Source organism: Triturus cristatus, chromosome 8, assembly GCF_964204655.1.
Source record: "Triturus cristatus chromosome 8, aTriCri1.1, whole genome shotgun sequence".
NCBI classification, from domain to species: Eukaryota; Metazoa; Chordata; class Amphibia; order Caudata; family Salamandridae; genus Triturus; species Triturus cristatus.
Window position 1 is genome coordinate 1,328,538,001 of NC_140591.1, and position 16,364 is coordinate 1,328,554,364.

The window sequence follows — 16,364 nt, forward strand, 5'->3', positions numbered from 1 at the left end:
TTGTTTTCCTTGAACGGGTCTCTGTTGATTTCATGCTGTTATTACAAGATGGTTCTTTGTAAGGGATCTAAAAAAAGAGAGAGGGGTCCTCCTCATCAACAGGACACCAAAATGACACTAGGTCAGAAACAACTTCCCTTTGGAATTACTTATAAGCATACCATTATGGTTACATACCAGAGTCAGGCACAGTCAAATAATCACCAACAAATAAAGCAGCAGCCAAAAAACTAATATATAAATGTTTATTCAGTATGTCCTTTGAAAGAATTAAAAAATAAAAGTATACAATATTAACAATAAGACAAACGTTGGCAGCACAAATATACAATCTGTTTCATGCTGACACCTTTCTGGTAGAATAGGGCTTTATAAGAATGTAAAATGATGATGAAAAACTTGCAGTCACAATTTTAACTAAATTGAAGCAGATTGTTAGCCCCTTAAACAACCCAGAAAAAAAATATTTCTTTTGTTCCCTGAAACAGAGATTTGCAGCCTCTCGCCCAGACGTAAAACAGAATCGATGCTTTTCCATGGCACCGTATCTAATCAAATCAATCAGTCAATCAGGGTTGGTAAAACGCAGCTACTCACCCGCAAGGGTCTCAAGGCGCTGGGGTGGCTCCGTTGAGTGCTGGGGTCATCCGAAAAGCCAGGTCTTGAGGTCCTTCCTGTAGGGATTTGCCGGAGGGGGAGGTTGTTCCTGGCCTTGGCTGCGAGGTAGGAGAAGGACTTTCCTCCCATCCTGGTCTTGTAGATGCGTGGGATGGTGGCCAGAGAGAGGTCATCAGATTGGAGGTGTCTCTTGGGTGCGTGGAGGAGAGTAAGTTGTTTAGGTATGCTGGTCCGATGTTTTGGAGGGCCTTGTATACGTGGGTGAGGAGTTTGAAGGTTATTCTTCTTTCGATGGGGAGCCAGTGGAGAGCTCAGAGGTGTTGGGTGATGAGGTTGCGACGGGGGATGGCTAGGATCTGTCTGGCTGCGGCGTTCTGGGCGGTCTGGAGTTTGTGTAGACATTTCTTGTTGATTCCGGCATAGAGAGCGTTTCCATAGTCCAGTCTGCTACTGATGAGGGCGTGCATGAAATTTTTAGCTCGAGCCTAGCGCAGGGCACATGCCCTGCTCTAGGAGATGACCTTTTGGAATCGGTCTGCACTTTTCTAACACTTGTGCGTGTGGCGGTATCCACCTTGCATGATCGAGCAGTGGCGCGCAGGGGCCATCTGTTTCTAATTAGCGTGGCCACGCGCACTTGTTTACATTTCTCTTCTCTGTCTTCCCTGCCTGTCTCACCCTCGCACTCCCTTTCTGGCGCCATGTTTCCAGCTCTGGGCCCCCGCCCTTTGACAGGAAAGCAAAACTCGTTCATTTTTCCTTCCTATGTCTTTCTGTCTCGTGGCTCTGTTTCTTAATGTGTTCGTTGTCACCCTCTTTTTCTTTTTATTTAAGAAATGTGGTCTAACTCTGTCCTGTAAAGGTTCGCTGTGAGAAAAGGAGACCTTTTAATCATCGTATTTACATTTCAGTGGCCCGCAGGAAGCGGAGCTCTTTGAAGAAGTGCCTGTCGTTTGGTGGGCAGTGGTGAAATTAATTCAGTAGGCGTGCAGTTTCCCCCACCGCGGGTGGAACAGTTTCTGGCTCGCACCATCTGGCTCATTGCACCCTGGAAATCACTGACAGGCTTTGATGTAGAAGCAGAAGATGTGTGAGGGTTGCAAATCCTTGAACTGGCTTCATGCACTCGCGGAGACCCGTGCACACATCCGCGCAGCCGCGGGCATCTTATAAAAGACACTGTGGCCCGGAGAGCATCAGAAAACTATCCGCGTGCAAAGCCAATGACTGAACCTACGATATTAAAACTGCCAAAATACCTTCAACCTGTCGCAACGAGGGCCTTTCGCTCACATACCCGACCAGACCTCTACTTATTTCCTTCAGTATTTATAAAATGGTGCCATTCGGAAACACCAACACACTTGGTAAGAGGATAATGTGCAAAGCAACTCAGCTGCCCCCTGAAAAAAAAAACAGTTTAATATGAAAGAACGCCATACAAAAGTGATTGGGCAATAAATACAAACAAAAAACTTTATGGCTTAAAGTCGAACTGATAATGCACTGCACACAAGCACACTCATCATTGTCTAACGAGCCCAGAGACAGGTGTGGCGTAGAGTTCAAAAGCTGAAACACTTCAGACATACCTGACTACATTTATACGAACAGCCTCGCACAGCTGCATAGCAAAGCCATGCATGGTGGCCATGAACAAAAAATGTGTAAAACGCCCTGACTACGGCTACTTCCAACATGCAAACCCAACTACACACCGAGATACGGTCTCTAAAAAGATTATGAGGCCTAATAAAAGGATGCACACACATCCACGCCCACACACCCAAGCACACATGTGCGAACACTTGTTCGCTGCCGACCCAAACACAACAGCTCAGTTACCATCCATAACAAGCATTGGCATAGCTGCCTTTGGGACCTTACAAGTGTTTAGCCATGCAACGGTTGATGTTGTTGCACCAAGGATATTGTGGTGCATAGCTAAATACTTAAAAGGTCTCAAAAGTGAGACCTATTGGCTATGCCAATGCTTGTTCTGTATTCAAATGGGATCCATCCAAAAGATTTTCAGAGTATGCAGAGGCTGGTGGGGAGTTTCTGAGGGCAGGGGGCCACCAGGTGTCATCCTATGTGGATGGGATGGAGTCAAGGATGAGAACTTCTGTTTTCTCAGAGTAGAGTTTTAGACAACTCTTCTTCATCCAGGTGGCGACGGTTTGTATCCCTTTTTGGAAGTTGTGCCTGGTGATTTTGGGTTCTTTGGTGAAGGAGAGGATGAGCTGGGTGTCGTCAGCGTAGGAGACGCTGTTCAGCCCGTGGCTTCTGATGATGGTTGCGAGGGGGGCCATGTAGATGTGGAAGAGGGTGGGCTGTGGGAGGATCTCTGGGGACATCGGAGTCAAGGATGAGGACTTCTTTTTTTCTCAGAGTAGAGTTTTAGACAGCTCTTCTTCCTCCAGGTGGCGACTATTTTAATCCCTTCTTGGAAGTTGTGCTTGGTGATGTCGGGTTCTTTGGTGAAGGAGAGGATGAGCTGGGTGTCGTCAGCGTAGGAGATGATGTTGATCCCGTGGCTTCTGATGATGGTTGCGAGGGGGGCCATGTAGATGTTGAAGAGGGTGGGCTGTGGAAGGATCCCTGAGGACCTCCAGATCTGGTCTCCATTGGTTCCGAGAGGTAGGACGGGAGTCTGACTCGCTGGGTTCTGCCTGTGAGAAATGAGCATATCCAGTCGAGGGCCTTTCCACGGATGCCTGCGTCGTAGAGTCTGGTGGCTAGTGTGTGGTGGGAGACTGTGTTGAAGGCAGCTGAGAGGTCCAGGAGGATGAGGGCTACCGTTTGGCCCTGGTCGAGGAGGGAGCAGATGTCATTAGTGGCAGTGAGGAGGGCGGTCTCGGTGCTGTGGTTGCTGTGGAATCCGGATTGGGAGATGTTCAGGACGTTGATGGCTTTGACGAAGTTTGCTAGCTGGATGTTGACAGCCTTTTCGATGACTTTGGCTGCGAAAGGAAGCAGGGAGATGGGCCGAAAGTTCATGCGGTCCGTTGGGTCTGCGGAGGGTTTCTTCAGGAGGGGGTTGAATTTGGCGTGTTTACAGTCGTTGGGGAATGTGGCGGTTTCGAGGGAGCTGTTGATCGTCCGGCGTAGTTTGGGTGCGATGGCCGTGGTGGCTCTGTGGAAGATGCGGGTGGGCAGGGGTCTGAGGGTGCCCTGGAGTGGATGCTGTTCATGGTCTTTAAGGTGTCTTCTGTTGTAAGTGGAGTCCATGTGAGCAGGATCTGTTGGGTGGCATTGCTCTGGGTTGGGGGGGCTGGAGCGGTGCAGAGGTCTTGGTTGTCGAAGTTGTCATAGATCATCTTGATCTTGAGGTGAAAGAAGGTGCAGAGTCTGTTCCAGAGGTCTTGGGAGGGTGGGACGTCTGTTGTTTCGCTGCAGGGTCTGGCAAATTCCTTGATGATGGAGAAGAGTTCTTTGGAGTTGTGGGCGTTCTGTCTTGGAGAAATATCTTCTTTGTAAATTTGATGAGTTGGTGTTGTGCTATGGTGGCTGTTCTGTAGACAGTGCACGTTTCTGGAGTTTTGTTGTTCCTCCTTGTTTTTTCGAATCGTCGGCAGGAGCGCTTGGAACCAGCTTGCTTTCACGTGGCGTCTTATGGTTTTCTTGAGGAGGGCGCGTGTGTCGGCACAGGTCGTGATCCAACGTTCAAAAAAATTAACTGCATGCTTCCAATTGATTTTTATTCACTTTTATTGATCTGGGGGTCTTGGTCGTGCACTGAGGAGAAAAAATATGATTGCAGTCAGATATAAGTCCCATTTGGCTGTGATACAGTCCTTTCATTCACTGAGCAAACTTCTCTTACCCATGCGGATGTGGACTAATTCATGGTCTGTGTCCACGCTCAGCATATTCTCAGTAAGATACAGAAACAGCCTTATGAAAAGGTCAAAATTATTTGTTAATTCCGGAAACTTTGTTTAAATACAAAACATTTCAAAATCTGCAATGTAATAATATATCCACATAAAGATGAAATATGCGAAGTCGACGCCTCATGTTACTTGTGTGTACTGTTTGCAGTCTGTACTACTTTAGAACTTTCATGCAAGAAAGTCTGGTATATTTATACATTATCATAGCTGCAAAACATTGTATTAAGTGTGGCAGTGTTCGTGTGGGAGCCAACCCGCTAATTACTTAGGATTGTATAATGGGCTTTGAGGTATTTTATAAAAGTGTCCTAATGCATAGAAAATGTACAGAACGATTAGCGCCAGATAAGCGTCCACGAACAGAAAATGGGTACTGTGAAAACACACAGTTAGCATGTGCAGAAACTGTGCACACCTCCCCCACATACAAGAGAGGTACAGCACGTGCAGCACCCGTGCACGCACAGGGCAATGTCATAATGTGCAGAAGCACACATGGAAGGGAAAATGCAAATTTGTTATCAAGGGAGGACAGTGCCTAACTCCAAATGCTGCAGTCCTTATTCAGTGAGGATAACAATGCAAAGCTTGCTGTTGCAGAAAGGATCCAGAGAGGAATCACTCTACTTTGTGTGAAGCAATGGGCAGCTAGTAGTAGACATTTAGAAAGCTGCAAAATGACAAATGTAAGCATGTGAAATTGCAAGGTTTGTCTTCTGAGTATCTGATGGTGGAATGCACTTTCAAACTTAAATTTAAAAGCTTTCCTTTGGTATGTGTTAATGTACAAAGGTTCAGAACTACCTAAGCAACTGTGCCATCCTTGTCTCTTTTTGAACTATTGTTTTAAGGTTTCCCAGGCTTTTTTTATTCTTGGCAGAGTTTGTGGGCCCCTAATCAATTGGAGCCCCACAAACTGCAAAGCAGATGAGTATATATATTTTTTTATGTTTGAAAATGTTCACAAAGTGTACATAACTTTTGAATCGCAATCATTGTAACATAAACATAGGAAGTGCTTTGCTGAATACTGAATGCATGGATGCACGCTTGAGGATTGATGTGACCAATAGAGTACAAAATAATTTCTGCTTCTTCCTCTACTGTCCTTTGTTTCAAGAGCTACCTGGGGGTATACAGGTGGTTTACCACCTAAGTAGCCCACAGCAAGGTCTACGTGGTCCCCTGTGCTCTTAGGAGGGAAACTAACCCAGCCTGGCTCATTGCTGCCAACTCCTTGTTGGCTGGAAATAAGCATGAAGGCCCTGAATCTGAAGCTCTGTTAGCCTGCTCAAATGCTGCTGCTGCTCAAATGCAGCCTGAATGAAAGACCCAGCTTGCCCAAAAGGTTCAGAGTTTCGGACATAATGACCTAAAGGAACTGGAGGAGGGATCCCAAGAAAACGACTGATACAAGAGCAGATATGCTGAGTGATGGCTGCGTGTTGAGCACACTCCATTTGCACCGCCCTTTATTATTCATTGACCCTGTATGTTACAGTTGTCCAGGACATGGCTGCCCGCTAGGTAGTAAATTGAAATGTAAGATACCAGTGTGACGTGAAATAAACCCTTCTTGTCTTTGAGCCTGGAATCTATTTATCTGGGCCAGACAGTGGTCTGGCCTCACTTAACATCAAAATTGGTTTCACCAAGTGGGGAGCCACTGACACAATGTACCTAGGGTCCTCAGATAGTGAGATAGCCCCATTTGCGGTGGCCAACACTACTAACCATAAGTTTGGGTAGTAAGCTTATATTCCTGAAGCCAATAAACCCTTTCTTTAAAATTCAAGACACTATCTTCTTTTGCTCCAGTTATAGTGCCAATCATTTGCATTACTTTAATTTTGTTCTTGCGTTGTTTTTGGTGTTTGCAAATACTGATTGCTAACAACAACTTTGCACATTCATAACAAAGTAACCATTTTGGCAGGAGAATTGTGAATCCTCCATTCCTCCATGTCCTGTTCTCATCTCCGTTATCTATTAATTACAACCATCTACTGTTTGGAAACACTACTTAACCATTTCAAATATTGCCCTAAGGATACCCTAACTGCATTTTTGGGGTATCGTGCTTTATGTTGCAGAGTTCTACCAGGAATCTGTCATTTGTCGGGATCACCAAGTGACTGTGAACCTTCTATAGTATGTATATGCAGGATTGTTTGGTTCACTTCCAAATTGTTTATGCTGTTGCATAGCATATTGTTCTGTGTACTTTATGTGATGTGCAATTTGTACTTCACATATACTTACATATTCTTAATTTTAAATTTTATTCGAACATCGGATTGTGGAGCACTCAATTGAATACAATGGAATGCTCCGTGCTTCTATGGACCGGTAAAGGCCCCCAGAGCAACATTCCAATGTTGCTTTTGTTCACAGCTATTGCTCTGAACAAAGGCCTCTCTGAGCTCGAGCGAATTTAAACCCCCTCAAGCTCCGAGACGCCTTTATTTTATTTGTTAGAACATTCTGCCCTCTAGTGGCAGAATGTTTCTAATAGCCTTATAGCCCTTCGTAGCTGGGCAATACCGGCTATTAAAGTCCCGCTCCCTTGTTAAAGGTCCTCGCCTTCGGCTCGGGCCTTTAACGCTGGAACTGGCCTTTAATAGCCGGCTACGGCGGGCTATAAGGCTATATTACAGAATTGCGTATTTTTCCTATCCCACCTTCCTTCAGATAGGCCTGATTGTTCACCTGTGCCAATATGAGACTTAAAGAGGTTAGTAAGGCTAACCTTCTGTGGGAGACCCAGTACCTGTTTCCTGCGTAGTAGGGACCCCATAATATCCTCTCGCTTAGTGCTTGATGGCCCAGCTGTGACCTCTGAGAAAAAGTCTTATTACAGTACACTTAGCAGTTGCTGCATAAGAATTGCTAACCTTACAAAGCTTTGTTTGCACTGTCTGCACTTCTATTTGTGATTCATTAAAAAAATATATATATTTACATTTTACTATAAAGGCCTTGCGATTCATTAGAAGTGTCTCATTTTAAGGGCCAGGTCACCCAGGTTTGATGGTAGCCCAGCTTGAAAATACTAGTCAGTAATTTAAAACGTGTGGCTGTTTGGCTCGAATCAGTTTGATGGAAATCCCCTGTAGCCACCTTTGATCTTGCTTCCATAATGTACTAGTAAAAGATAGGCCGTTCTGCTCCTATACTTTTGCATATTTTTAGGTTTACCAGACAGTGCAGCTGTCTGGTTTGCTAAAGACATCTTGAGAACATTCAGTAAGATGACCTAGAAATGTATTGCGCCCATTGGATTTGTGGATTGTAACTCACATTTTCTGACTTTCTATTTGCTGGCTTCTATTTGCTTTTGGCTGTCCACTTGAGCTCGTCCCTCCCGTTGCCCAAACCTTGTTTACTGTATATCTCCACAAACTCGCATTCTGTAAACAAGCCTTTACATTTTGTTCTCATCTTCTCACATTTGCTGTGCATTCAAAGATAGAGGTCAAATGTCAAGTTCTCTTTGACTGACTTCAAAATTAGCGAATTTATATTACAATCCTACTGACTATCCATGTAAGAGGAGAGTGTGTGGGATATTTTTTTTTCTAGCACAAAAAATAAAAAGAATTGTGCTGATGTTTAAAATATATCAGAATTAGTGCAAATGAACACTTTTTTGTAATTCTGAAGTGTGATGGAAACAAATATTTGCATATGATCAAAACACATCAATACACTAGGTGAAGACATTTGCACACATTATCTTTTGTGTACAGTAACACCATATTTTGGTGCAAAAGTAATGGTAATTTCAATTGAAAATGTGTTGTCTGTGATGGCAGTGCACCATCCTATGCTACTCTACTCTATGCCGTTCCACTTTATGCCACGCCACTCCATTTTACGCCACTCCATGACAAATGTCACGCCACTCGACTCAGTGTCACTCCAATCACTCCACTCACGCCATTAAACTCCACTCCACTCTATGCCCCTCCACTTCACACCACTTACTCCACTCCACTCTATTCCACTCTGCTCCACTTCACTCTACCCCACTCCACTGCACTCCACAATCTATCTCACTCCACTTAATGTACCCCAATCTACCCCGCCCCACTTAACTCCAATCTACCCCACTACACTCCTTCCAATCTACCCCACTCCACTCCAGTGTACCACGCTCCACTCCAATCTATCCCACACAATTTACCCCTCCTCACTCCACTCCAATTTACCCCACTTCAATCTATTCCACTCTAGCCCAATCTACCCCAATGCTTTCTACTACAATCCAAACTACTCCACTCCAAACTACCCCACTCTACCTCAAACTACTTCACTCCACTCCAGTCTACCCCACTTCACTCGAGTCTACCCCACTCCATTCAACTCAATCAACCTCACTCTACTCCATTCTTCCCCACTCCACCCCAGTCTACCGCACTCCACTCAAATCTACTCCACTCTGCTTAAATCTATCCAAGTCCACCCCACTCCAGTTCACCCCAATCTACCCCACTCAAATCTACCCCAGTCTACCCCTCTCCAATGAACCCCAATCCAACCCACAACACTCATATCTACCCTACTCCGCTCCAATTTACCCTTCTCCACTACAGTCTATCTAACTCCTCTCGGCCTCAGTCCACCCAACTCCAGTGTAGCCCACCCCATCCCAATCTAACCTACTTTAGTCTACCCCTCCCCAATCTACCCCACTCCAATCTACCCCTATCTACTTCACTCCTATCCACTTGATCACATCTACCCTACTCTACTCCAATCTACCCCACTCCACCCCACTGCAGTCTACCTCACCCCACTGCAATCTACCCCACTGCAATCTACCCCACCCAAATCCAACCCACTCCACTCTACCCCACTTAATTCCAGTCTACCCCACACCAATTCTCCCTCTTTAAACTGTCACAATCCAACCTCCCCACTCCATTCCAATCTACCCTACTCCACCCTAATCTACCCCACTCCACTCTAATCTACCCCACTCCACTCTAATCTATCTCACTTCACTATTAACTCCAATCCAATCTATTCAACTCCACTCCACCCAATCTACCCCACTCCACTCTGTCTCAATCTACCCCACTCCAATCCACCCATTCTAACCTACTTCACTATACCCCGAACTACCCAACTCCAATCTACTGCAAATCAGCCCCTCTCGAATCTGCCCCAATCTACTCAACTCCAATCTAGTTCACTCCAATCTACCCCACCCTAACACAATCTACCCTATCCCAATCTACCCCACCCCATCCCATCCTACCGCCCACCACTCAATCCTACTCCACTCCAACCTACCCCACCCCACTCCAGTCTGCTGCACTCCACTTTAATCTACCCCACTCTACTCCAATTTACTCCTCTCCACTCCTGTCCTACCCAGCTCCAATCTACCCCACTCCACTCTTCCCCAATCTACCCAACTCCACTCCATATGCCAATATATCCCACTCCACTCGACCCTGATCTACCCCACTCAAAACTACTTCACTCCACTCACATCTACTGTACTCCACTCCAATCTACCTCACTCTACTCCAATCTACTCCACTCCACCCCAATTTACCCCTGTTCAATCTGCCCGCTCCAATCTACTCCACTCTAAAAGACTCTATCCCAATCTACCCCACTCTACCCTATTCTGCCACACTTCACCCTACTCCAGTCTGGCCTAACCCATCCCAATCTACCCCACACCACTCCAATCTACCCCACCTCACCCTAATCTACCCCACTCCAAACTACCTCAATCTATCCCCACTCCATTCCATTCTACCCTACTATAATCCACTCCAGTCTATCCGACTCCAGTCTACCCCACTTCACCTCCAATCTACCCCAATCCACCTCACTCTTCCCCAATCTACTTCACTGCCACTCCACTGTACACCAAATCTACCCCGATCTACCCTGTTCCTATCTACTCCACTCAAATCTACTTTTCGCTAATCTACCCCAATCTACTCCACTCCAATGTCCCCCACTCCACCCACAATCTACCCCAATTCAATCTACCCCACTCCAGTCTACCACACTAATCTACCCAACTGCCCCACTTCAGTCTAGCCCAGTCTATCCCACTCTACCCCACTCCATTCTACACCAATCCACCCCATTTATATCTACCCCACTCCACTCTATGCCAATCCACCCACTCCATTCTACCCCAATCTACCCCATTTCACTCTACCTCAGTCTACCCCTCCCCCACCCCACCTAACGTTTAGCCATGCTGAATAGCAGCCACGCTGGTGTACATAATAGCTAAAGCACATTGCCAAACCCAATAGCTCTCGCATAGACGTGATCAGTTTGGCTTTGCCAATGCTTACCTTTCTTTACATGCACAAATGCAGCTTACTTTGTACAACATTGTTTGTTTGGGGAATGCATGATCATATGCAATCATACCCTTTCTTTAAATTGTGCTTATGCCTCAAAAATGAAAGAGCAAATTATTCTATTTGATGTCAAGTGCTGAACATAATCAGTGTGCCATATTTAGACCAAAATTTGACACAACATAACACTCTACAGTGGACGCACATCATATCCAAGGTCTTGCTTAGGGCAGTACTTTCTTGTTAGTGAAGTTAAAGGGCAAGAGTGCTAAAACAAACAAAAAAAGCCATTTACAATGATAGCAAATCGGAAAGAAGCAATGACTTTGAGTAAAAAATGCCTCATTCAGTTCTACCAGTGTGAAAGATAATTTAAACCCATCGCTTTGAGTGATGCCACTGTACACACACGACCATTACAAGTAAAACATGACCAAACAAAGTGTACTCTGAGAATGATGAAGCAGTTGTTAGTGCATATTTTTTGCATATAGTTGTGGAGACAATGCTGTTGCAACTTTTTGTTCAATCTGGGACATACATATTGACACAAGAACCGTGCATTATAGTTGCCACTCCATCTACCATATTAGTTGCCCCATTTTCTCAACAGTACACATTGTAGCACTATCCTGATGGCACGGGGTGCCATCTGGAGGATGCACCATTGCTAATACCTTCACTTCCCTGGAAACCCAATAGCCAAATAAATGTGACAGGTTATCTTCTCTCCCCAACCTTTATTAACAAATGTAAGAGATGACATACTAAGTAGTGAGGCCTAAGCCAAGGCTTATAACTTACCCTTCTTTTTCAGGACTCTTCGTCTATCTCAAAATGTTTTGCCAAGGTTAATAGGATTCGTAATATACTTAATCCCTTGATGCTATAAAAAATGACATCCTCAATCATATATTGCCTAGATTTAAATGCCAGTTGAAAAAATCTGAATATTTATCTTGAGGCTTAACATTTTTCCACCAGAAATCTCTTCTGTCCAATTGCTCTGCAAGAGTAGCTCATTCATGTAAGGTAATTCAGTTCATGTCAGTACACTTCCCCCATCGCTGGTGAAAGACCATACTGGATCATTGTAGCACAGATATTACGAAGCACATTGTTGACTGCTACAGGCCTAGTAGACAGAAGAATTTCTAATTTACATGTTGCTTAAGGGACACCTGGGAAGGAGTCTGGTCCCCCTAGACTTTTTGAAAAATGAAAACCATTACACAGTGCACAGGGATGTAAGCTACAGGGAACCTGGCATCCCCTATAGTTTGAAAAGAGCCACAAAGTTCTGTGGGTCTTCTTCTGCCCCACAGAGTATGGTAGAAGAATGTTTGGTGAAAGAAAAGGGGATAGGACCTCTGAAGAGGCAGCACCCTTTAAACTTGTCTTTTTTTATCCTGAGGTTCACAATAACTGGTAGAGATTAACAAAACCTCTGTGTATCATGCTGAACTACATCAATATCTGAGAATGGCTGTGGTTCATGAAGTAGTTTTTATGGTACAGGAATTGGCTAAATAGTTTTGCCAAAGGGCGCACCCAATGCCCACACATACAGCCAAATGCTTTCAATGGGATGAATAGACCACACCCTGCATCTAATGACTGGTGCTTATGGCTTAGGTAACTGAGTGGTCGATATGGCCCCAGAGCTAGGTCAGTGAGCTCCAGGTAAAGAACTGAGATCCTAGCCTGAGCCTCATGGACTTAGTGCTACAGGTGGGTCGATGATCTTCAGCGATATCATATATGTTATCAATAATTATGTGATATGTAAAGAAACTGTTCTGTCATGTGTGCATGACCAGAGCATTGCATATGTGGAAAGTAAATTTGTTTTTGATTTGTGTCATCGACAACTCATTACAATATGTCTGTCAACATTGTCCACCTCTTTCAACACAACCGTACATAATTATAACTACGGGCATGATTTAAAGTTTGGCAGACAGAAGTTTGGCAGACAGAATCAACCACAAACTACAAACGTGATAGAGTACCCAAATTGTTGGTACGCCCGCTCTACTTAGAGTCGGGCAGACGGTCATGTTTCCAACGGCACCTCTGATGATTCCATCAGCTAAAACCCAACACCAAGTTGTGGCTTCGTTGTAGGTGCATCAGATCATTTTCCCTATTTAGGACAGATTATCTTATGTACTTTTCTTCCTGCTTGCGGACCTGAACAGAAAAAAAATATTGAAATGACCCCCACACCCTGGGAGAAAACTCCTAGTGTGTCTGGGTCATTAGTTTTGTTTTTCAAAAACAAACCCACACTTTTTGCAGTTGGTTTTTGAAAAACTAAAAAGTTTGCTCAGACTCCACCTTAAACATAGCAGCCATTCATCAAACTTTCAGTGCCTTCAGAGGAACCACAGTGACGGCGGCTCCTCTGAAGACACAGAGATCTCCACAGGGCCAGGGGATATCTCAAAATGTGGTGGGCAGCAGTCCAGCCAATGTGACGGAGGTAATTACCTCTGCAACCTGATAGCCTGCATGTCTCCCGCACACTCAAAATGCCACCTTCTATTTCTTAGAAAGCCGGCGTGCTACCCCCTATCCAGTTTAACTTTAATGTTGACCTACTAAGTGCACTCCTACTTAATTAAGTATAGTGGGTCCGGGGGGGAGGAGCCTAGCGCTTGACCAAGATGGCCGCGTGAGCTTAGAGCTCCCGAGACCCTCGCGCCCTCCGTCGACTATCCTGTCTCTAATCCTGATGGTATGCATGGCACCGTGTTGCTGAGTTGTCAGGGAGGCGATTGATGCTACCCGCGGTCGGATCGCCCATCGGGAACCGGACTTATGACTGGCGAAAGATTGCGGCCTAACTCCCGGAGATGCCAGGGGCTAGAGTTGGCAGGATGCCCGACTCCTAGTTGATCAACAACGGCCTGGTGAGGTGTGAACTGTCGGACGGAGGCCCTCGCTCTTTCATTTTCGATTTCGTTCCCTTTGTCCGCCCGGATACTGTAGAGCTCTGGGTGGCTTTATAACCCCAAGGACGCTCGGCGGGCTACTTTGGCAGAACAAGGCGGACCTGCTCACTCTTTATACCTCTCTCTGAGAGGGAACGGTCTTCACTGCATTGGACTGCCTGGAGTCCATTATGTCGGGCAAGGCAGAAGGAGATCGGCTGAAGACTAAGTCCACCAGGCGGGGAACGTATTCCCAAGTCAACAGTATGGACCGCTACGCCCTCCTGAAGACATCGCCGAGTGGATCGAGCCAGGCGCCGGATGCCCAGAAGGAGGACTCGCCTGGGACACCGGAGCTCTCCCTGCAGGATGTCATGGGCGCGCTTGATGGGATGCAGACCTCGATGGGGAGGCAATTCGAGGCCCTGGCGCATAAGGTGGATGCCATCCTGGTGGATGTCAACTTGATCCGCTCGGACCTGGGCAAGACAAACGAACGCGTTAAGGACCTGGACCACAAGACCACGGGCCTCACTGATGATGTTGCGGATCTGCAGAACGAGGTCCGGAAGCTGAGGGCCGAGAGTGACCTCGCCGCCCGCCGGCTGGAGGACTTCGAGAGCCGGTCCAGGCGCAACAACGTGCGCGTCATCGGGGTCCCGGAGTCCTCGGATGAGGCTTCGACGGACCTGCTTGTGGAAGATTTGGTCCTCAATCATCTGAAGCCTAAGGGCCTTGGAAAGTTTTTTGCGGTGGAAAGGGCCCATAGGGTGCCGGGCGGACGGCCCAAGGCGGGTGCCCCGCCGCGGCCGATTGTCGCCCGGCTCTTTCATTTTCGAGATCGGGACGCTATCCTGCAAGCTTCGAGGGTGACGGGCCCAGTCCCCTTCCAGAATGCGTCGGTGAATTTTTATCCGGACTTCACCCAGCAGGTGCAGAGACAGAGCTTCCTGGGGGTGAAGCGAAGACTTCGGGAACGGGACCTGAAGTATGCCATGCTTTTCCCCGCCAGACTACGGGTGGTGCATGAAGATCGGACATTCTTTTTTGACTCTCCTGTTATGGCCGACGAATGGCTGGACGCTTTGCCCCGGCGACGGACCGGGGACGACACAGCCCAGCATGGAGACAGTGGCCGGGATGGACAGGGCTGATATCTCAAAGCCGGCCTGACTTGATTTGACCATACTTGAAGATTTGAACAGAGTGCAGTAACTGTGGAGGGTTGCGGGAGGACGAGGGGTGCTCTTTTCCTCCCTTAGGGTACTTTTTGTAGATTTTTGTTTTTGTAGGGCGACAGGCACACTGCAAGTTGGGGGGGCTTTTTAAGCTGCAGCAGGGGTGCAGGGTGGGGGGAGTTATGGGGAGTTTGAGTTTGTTGTTCGGGGGTTTATTTCTGCAAGGCATGATGATTATCCTCAGGGCTGTTCCATGGTGGCGCCTCGGGTGTGGGGTGGGCCTCTTTCCGTTTGAGGATGGGGGGTAGAGGCTTAAGTGTTATAAGCTGGAATGTTAATGGTTTGGGGGATCGCATTAAGAGGGGGATTGTTTTGCAATTTCTGAAACGTTCAATGCCAGACGTTGTCCTGCTGCAGGAGACGCATCTCATAGGCAATACGTGCTATGCCCTGAATAGGAAGGGGTATAAATTCATTGCACACTCGGGATTCTCTTCTGGGTCCAGGGGTGTGGGCATCCTCGTTAGAGCATCGCTGCCTTTTGAGGTGGACTCCACCATTGTTGACGATAGGGGGAGGTTTGTGGCGGTGGCGGGGCGGTGGGAAGGAAGGACTTTGGTTTTGGTTTCGGTTTATGTCCCGCCGGCCCTGCAGGCCTCCACATTTGCTGAACTGGGCAGGGCTTTGCTGACTCTCCCGGGGGGCATGCTGGTAGTGGGAGGGGATTTCAACGCTGTGGGTTCCGGACTGCTGGATAGATACCCGCCCAGGGACACAGGGGGGGCTCAGAAATGGCTTCCAGAACTCCTGGACACGTTTGGCCTGATAGACTGCTGGAGGCTCCGGCACCCCACACAGAGTCAATACACGTTTCACTCCGGGGCGCATGGTAGCCTCTCCAGGATTGACTACCTGCTCACTCTGGCCGCACATGCCTCGTTGATATCCGAGGCGAGGCACATGGCACGTGGTATCTCTGATCACTCGCCAGTGTGGATCCGGCTGGATCTAGGTCGGGAGGGAGGAGGGAGGGTGGCCCCCATCAACCCATGGTATTTCCGAGACCCCAAGATGCGCAGCGCCCTGGTAAAGAAGGTAGATAATTACTTTAAGGACAATCTGGGAACCGTGGACTCGGCGGTGTCGCTGTGGGAAGCTTTTAAGACCGTGCTTCCGGGGGAGGCCCTCTCCCTGGTGGTGACTGCCAAGAATCGGAGGGATTGCGAAGTGCGGCAAGTGGAGGAGGAGATTGCGGCCCTTGAGGGGGATATGGAGGAGGAGGTCACAGCGTCCTCATTGCATGAGCTTTGCTTGAAGCAGGCGGAGTATAGGGACCTGGTGACGGACGCCGCCAAGACCCTCAGCAGGGAACAACAGGGCCGCCTGTATGACGTT

The 16,364-nt window shown here is 47.2% G+C and overlaps 1 long non-coding RNA gene across 8 annotated transcripts in view; it reads left to right on the plus strand.

The window, feature by feature from the left end:
* The window catches only part of LOC146805748 (uncharacterized), a 912,995-nt gene that overhangs the window by 389,263 nt on the left and 507,368 nt on the right, over window positions 1-16,364 (plus strand). The gene's annotated exons all lie outside the window — the stretch shown is intronic.